Raw genomic sequence first — 6,688 nt, 5'->3', positions numbered from 1 at the left:
TAGTATATTCTTTTGTTCAAAGAAAGATTATGAGGCTGGAGAGGTGGCTCAGTGGTAAGACTACTACTTATTGCTCTTACAGACCAGGTTTGGTTCCCAGTCCCTACATGGCGGCTCACAGCCATCTGTAACTCCAGTTCTCACCACCTCTTCTAACCACCATCTGTGTACCATGTGCTTGCCTATTTCCTGTAGCAGCCAGGAAGGACCACTGGGTCCCGAACCCAGGTCCTCTATGATCAGTTGGCCCTTACTTGGAACAGACACAACAGGTATTCAGATTTCACCAAGGTTATCTAATAATCCCAGTTTCACTATGGGATGGCAGTTCAGGACTTTGCATCATTGTTAAAAGGTCCCATTACATATGGATAACATAATACTAACCCTTAAGTGTTTTACTGGCTTAAAGATCCATTTGAGAGATTTGTGACCACACTTAAAGGAATATGGGTTGGAGCTGCAGAGATGGCTCAGTGTTTAAGGACACTCATTGGCTGATCTTCCAGAGGATCTGGGTTCAATTCCCAGCACCCACACAACAGCTCACAACTTTCTATAACTCCAGTTCCAGGGGATCCAATGCCCCCACACAACATGCATGTGTGTAAACCACCAATGCACATAAAATAAAAATAAATAAATCATAGAAAATGAAAAGATGGGGAATCAGCCCACAAGGATAAGAGTGCCAGGTACAGCTGTGGAGCCATAGGTTGAAACCTCAGCACCGCATAAGCCAGCCCGAGACACTTAAGACTGTCTCAAAAACAACACAAAGGACTGAAGCCAGGAGTGGTGGCCCAAGTCTTTAATGCCAGCAATGGGAGACTGAGGCAGGAGGTCTGTCAAGGCCACCCTCGCTGAAGACTGAAACCCTGGCTTGATAAATAAATAAAACAACAGATCCTGATAATCCCAGCACTTGGGAGACAGAGGCGGGAAGGATCAAGTTCAAGATCACCCTGGTGTACATACTGAGTGAGCTCAAAGGCAGTGTATGCTCCATGAGAACCCATGTCAGAACATGAAATACATACAAAAGATAAGGGAGGGCTTGAAGACAGCTCAGTGGATAAAATGCTCACTATACAAGCATGAGGACCCAAGTTCAAATCCCCAGAACCCGCATAAAAGGCCAGAAGTGTTAGCACACATCTGTGATCACTGCTTCCAGCACTCTACTTGGAGATGAGAGATGGAGCCAGGAAATACCCTGGAAGCCTGTGGGGCAGCTACTCTGGTGTGTGCATCGGCGAAAGCAAACACCCGGTGTTGCCCTCTTACCTCCACACGCACTCATGCATACAACATGCATGCACATGAAAACACACACCATAAAATAATAAAAACAAAAAGAAGAAGGGCTGGCAAGATGGCTCAGCAGGTTACTGTGCTTGCCACCAGTCTTGATGACCTGAGTTAGATTCCCCAGGCCCCGCAAAGTGGAAGGTGAGAACTGGCGCCCACAAATTGTCCTATGACCTTTAACCATAGGCCATGGCAAAAGGCTCAGGATTGCACGTGGCTGTGCACATGAGTGTGTGCATGCACACACACACTGAATGAAGTTTAAAATGAAGGTTCAGTGGCATGTCACCAGCACCAAGACGCGCTGAACCACTGTTGCTTTCCCCCACTGCTGTGAGCATAGAGATTGGGATGGCACCCTTAGCCCCTCCTCCCTACCCACACATTCACTCACTGACAGGAGTCCCACCCAAGCTGTGGGTGCCACTCTTTTGCTGGGGCAACACCATTTCTTTTTGTTTCTCTCTTTGAGACAGACACTCACGTAGCCCAGGCTAGCCTCCATCTCCTATGTATGTGAGGATGATCCTGAACTCTGGATCCTCTGCCTCAGGGCTGGGATTACAAGCATGTACTACCACCCGGGTTGATGCAGTGGTAGGAATCAGGCCCAGGGCTGTTCGGGTACCGCAGTAAACACTCCACCCATCGAGCCACATTCCCAGCCCTAAGCCAATACTTTCCACTCACTATTAAAAGAGGCTGGTTAGCCTGGCAGTGGTGCCCCACGTCTTTAATCCTGGTACTCAGGAGGCGGAAGCAGGTGGATCTCTGTGAGTTCAAGGCCAGCCTGGTCTACAGAGTGAGTTCCAGGACAGTCAAGACTGAAAATAAATAAGTAAATAAATAAAGGGGGTGCGTGGGCAGTTTACCTGTTACCACTGCAGGGAAACCTCTCCACCTTGCCTTCAACATTGTCCCTGAAATGCTGTTGGGATATCAGGGAGTAGAGAGAATCAAACCTGTTAGAACATAGTGGAGAAGGGGTAGGATAGAGCTTGCTGGGGGGGGGGAGGGGCGGGCATAGAGTAGAAGAGGAGGGAAGCTGGGGGGGCAGTTTAAGGTGGGGGGAGTGGAAAGGTGGAGCAATGGGAGGGTGGAGGAGAGAGTTAGTGGAAGGTTCATTGTCCCCGTAGGGGGAAGTCTTTTGTTTCCACTCTTCCCTTGGCAGCCTGACAGGATATGAGGCCAAGCCCCCCAACCTCCCATGCCAATATCTGCGGCCCCAACCATTAGACCGCTTTCCCTTACCATTGTGTTCCTGATGGGAAGGGGGGCGGGGGCAGGCAGGAGACTAGCTCTAGTTGGGACTATGATAACTATTGCCCAGGTTACCAGAGTTCTAGACAGACCCAAAGAACCAGAGCTGCCTAGGTCAGCTTGGCAGGGTAAGATCTGTGTTGGGGAGGAGCAGGAAGCCAGGCCCCGGGTGGGGCCACCACAGAGGGTAGCAGGTCAGGCCAGGGGGAGCTAGACTGAGTCCCAGAGGAGATGACGCAGGGCTTCAGGCGTCTCCCCAGCTCCCACTATTCACGCCTGGGAGCCAAACAGCGCACCTGAACCCCAAGATTGCCCCCACCCCCTCCATTCCCTAAGGTTGACATCACCCCACCAAGGCAGTTTGCAAATGGAGCTGTCCCCGGGCTCTCTTAGTCCAGTTCCCTAGATGCTGTCCCTCCTCCCCAGGACCCAGAAGTATCCCTGGAGGAACCCTGGAATGTCATCTCTCATGGACTTTTTTTTTTTTTTTTTTTGCTCCATCAGCTGTCCAGCAGGAAGGGCGCCCTGCTCAGCTTCGCCTCCCTTCCCGAGCCTTTTGTTTGCTGGGTTTTCAGGAAATTGGAGGGGTGGTGGCCAAAGGCTCATCTGCCCTAGGGACCAGGACATGGTGGTGGTGGTGGGGGGGGGGGTTTGGGCAAAAATCACCAGACTCTAGGGAGCTCACGGTGGGAGGGAGGATTGGGGGTATCGCCAGGAAATTATTTGAGTTCTCCTTCGGAATTCCCGGGTTGATTGGACTTCCTGATCGGCAAAGGGAAGAACAGATTATGTGTTGTGTGTGTTTGGGAAGGAGAGGCTGGGCTGACATCGAGGCCACTTAATAAGTTGGCAAGGTGTTGACACAAAGGGTTTGGAAAAAGTTACTGAATGCCACAAGTTCATCCTCCTGCCTCGGATCCTGGGGCTCTCAAGAAGTGGGGAGGTCTCAAGTAGATCGGATCATGCTGTCTCTGGAGTTTAGGTGTTTTTTGTTTTTTTTTCTTTCTTTCTTTCTTTCTCCCCCCCCCCCACCCTTATCTCTTTTAAAAACCGGGAGGAGGTCTAGAGCGTAGACCCAGAATTCCCGCCTTCCCAGCATACAACCGCAGAAAGGACACCGGTGTGGACGCTCTGGCCCGTCAGCGTCCTCTCGTTGATTGCCCTCTTTCTGAAGCCATCTAGGGCGCTGCCATATTCCCTTCCCTGTGGGCGGGGCCTTGCAGTCACGTGAAGAGCAAGACTGTGGCTTCGACGGTTTACCACGGTCTAGGGGAGTTAGAGGGTTTCTGCAGCTGCAGTCTAAAGGAATGGCTTTTATTTATGTGTCTGAGCCAGGTCTGGCTATGTAACCTAGGCTGTCCTTGAACTTGAGGTCCACCCGTTTCTGCTTTGTCAGAGCTGAGATGAGTAGTCATGCCCATTTTGAGTCTTAATTCTGAAAGGGGAAGAGAGAGTAGATTAACCCTGTGTTGCCTGTGTTGTAGGCTTTTTTTTTTTTTTTTTTTTTTTTTCTTTTTAAGTTCTTTTTAGTCGGGCAGTGGTAGTGCAAGCCTTTAGTCCCTGCACTCAGTAGTCAGAGGGAGGAGGATCTCTTTGAGTTGGAGACCAGACTGGTATACAAGAGCTAGTTCCAGAACAGCCTCCAAAGCCACAGAGAGACCCTGTCTCGCAAAACAAAACAAAACCAGTTCTTTTTAGATGTTATTTACGTGTTTGAGTGTTTTGCCTGCATGTATGTATGTATACAATGTGCATGCATGGTACCCAAAGAGGTCAGGAGAAGGCATCGGGCCCCCTGGAACTGGAGCTACAGATGGTTGTGAGCCACCATGTGGGTGCTGGGAAGCGAACTTGGGTCCTCAGCAAAAGCAGCAAGTGCCCTTAACTGCTGAGCTGTCTCTCCTGTCCCAGACAAAGCATTTCTCAACCTGCCAGCATGTGAATTGGAGCAGATTTTGGCCCAAAGGTTAAGGCAGCAAAGCGGACAGAAGCAGGACAAGGACATCTGCTGTGACAGCTCATCTTCATTGTCAACTTTACAGGATCCAGAGTCCCCAAAAAGACAAACCTCTGGGTAGGTTTTTGTGAGGGCTTTGGTGGGAGACACATCCTCACCGTAGCCTGGCCTCACACCTTAGGCTAGGGACTAAATAAAAAGAAGTGAGCTGAGCACCAGCATTCATTGCATTCTTCCTGACTATGGATGCCACGTGACCCTTCGGTGCACCTGCAAGGCAAAATAAACTCTTCCTTCTCAGGTTGCCTTTGCTATAGCAATGTGAAAAGAAAACTGAATAGAGGCCAGGACTCCTCATCCAATTCCAGCCACCCTAGCCCGAGAGACGCGTCTTTGTACCACAAGCAGCCTTAACTTCCCCTGCAAAGCCTCCTCCTCCATAGCTGTTATCGTAACCTGCGAGAGTGTTATCTCCAGCAAAGCTACTGGGATGCTCATCAGGTTGCCCAGCTGTGGGCTTCCACCATAGGCTCTGATTGTTAAGTCAATTAAAGTGAAGTTAAGCCAGATGTGGTGGTGCAGACCTTTAATCCTAGCACCCAGGAGGCCAAGCAGGTAGATGACTAAGAGTTCATGAACAGCCTTGTCTGCATAGTGAGTTCCAGGCCAGCCAGAGGCTACATGGTGAGGCCCTGTCTTAAAAAACAAAATGAAACCAAACCTTTCCAATGAATGGTGGGATTACAGGCACGAGGCACCATGTCCCTATATTTTATTTGTGTTTTAGTTACTTTCCCCCCTTCCAGGGAGAGAGGTTCATTAGGAAAGGGTGGTGAATCTGCCCCAGAGGCTGTCTGACATTAGAGTTAGTTCTGGGTGGCTTACTGCAGATATTCCACAGGGTAATAACAGTTGGATATGCAGTCTGAAGTGAAGCATAGAGATCCAGACCAAGGATCTCTATGTGCTATTATCTTAGTGCTATTATCCATGTAGTGTTTACATCTGAGATTGAGTTCAGGCAGGGGAGTCAGGAGTTCAAGGTCAGCCTGGGCTACATGGAACCAAGTCCCCAAAACAAACAAAACTACACTTAAAACACAAACAAGAGCATCTAGGTGTGGCATCTTTCATCCCAGCACATGGGAGGCAGAGGAGGGTGAACCTCAGGAGTCAAGGCCACTCTGCTCTACAAAGCAAGTCCCAGGACACCCAGCACTATACAGAGAAACCCTGTCTTGAAACAAAAAAAAAAAAACCATAACTAAGAAAGAATAAGGCAGGCATGATGGTGAAATGCCTGTAATTCCAGCACTTGGGAAGTAGGGGCAGGAAGGTCAGGAACTCAAGGTCATCCTTGGCTATGCAGCCTGGGTCACACACGTCTAGAGCACTTTTTTTTTTTTAAAGGTTTATTTATTTTGTTCCTCCTGCATGTATCCCTGCAGGTCGCAAGAGGGCACCAGATTTCATTATGGGCCTTTGTGACCACCATATGGGTGCTGGGAATTGAACTCAGGACCTCTGGAAGAGCCGCCGGTGCTCTTAACCTCTGGGCCATCTCTATTTGAGTACATGTGCAGAGTAGAGGGAGCCATGTCCCAGCTTTTAGAAATTTCACAAAATCTTCAAAAATTGTGACTCCAGAGATGCCAAATTTTTCCCTGGTAGAGCCACATGAGTGTTTGAGTTTGTGCCCACAGATGTTCACATGCATGTGGGAAGCCAGAGGTCAGTGTTACTTTGGGCCTCTCGCTGAACCTGGACCTTGCCAATGCAGCTAAGCTGAGCCCCTGGAATGCCCTGGTCTGCTTCCCCAGCACATGGGTTCTGGGGATTGGAACTCAGGTCCTCATGCTTCCATGCCAAGCATCTTTGGCAGGCGTGAGCCCCAGCCTCTCCTATGGGAATGTCAGGCTCTCCGACTGTGTTCATTTCTGGAGGTCCAAACAACAGGGTGACCATAAAGCTGTACATGAAAGTTCAGAATGTGTTGCTAAAGGTCTGTGAGGGGCTGTGAGGCAGCTTCGTGGGTAAAGGGACTTGCTGCCAACCCTGTCCAATCCCTGGGACCCACCCAGTGGAAGGAGTGAACTCATTCAGGTTGCATACCTGGGGGATGATCCTTACCCACAAGTAAGTAAATAAACAAACAAATAA

The sequence above is a fragment of the Phodopus roborovskii genome, unplaced genomic scaffold (genome assembly GCF_943737965.1).
Source record: "Phodopus roborovskii unplaced genomic scaffold, PHOROB, whole genome shotgun sequence".
Classification (NCBI taxonomy): Eukaryota; Metazoa; Chordata; class Mammalia; order Rodentia; family Cricetidae; genus Phodopus; species Phodopus roborovskii.
Note: the sequence above shows the minus strand (reverse complement) of the source record.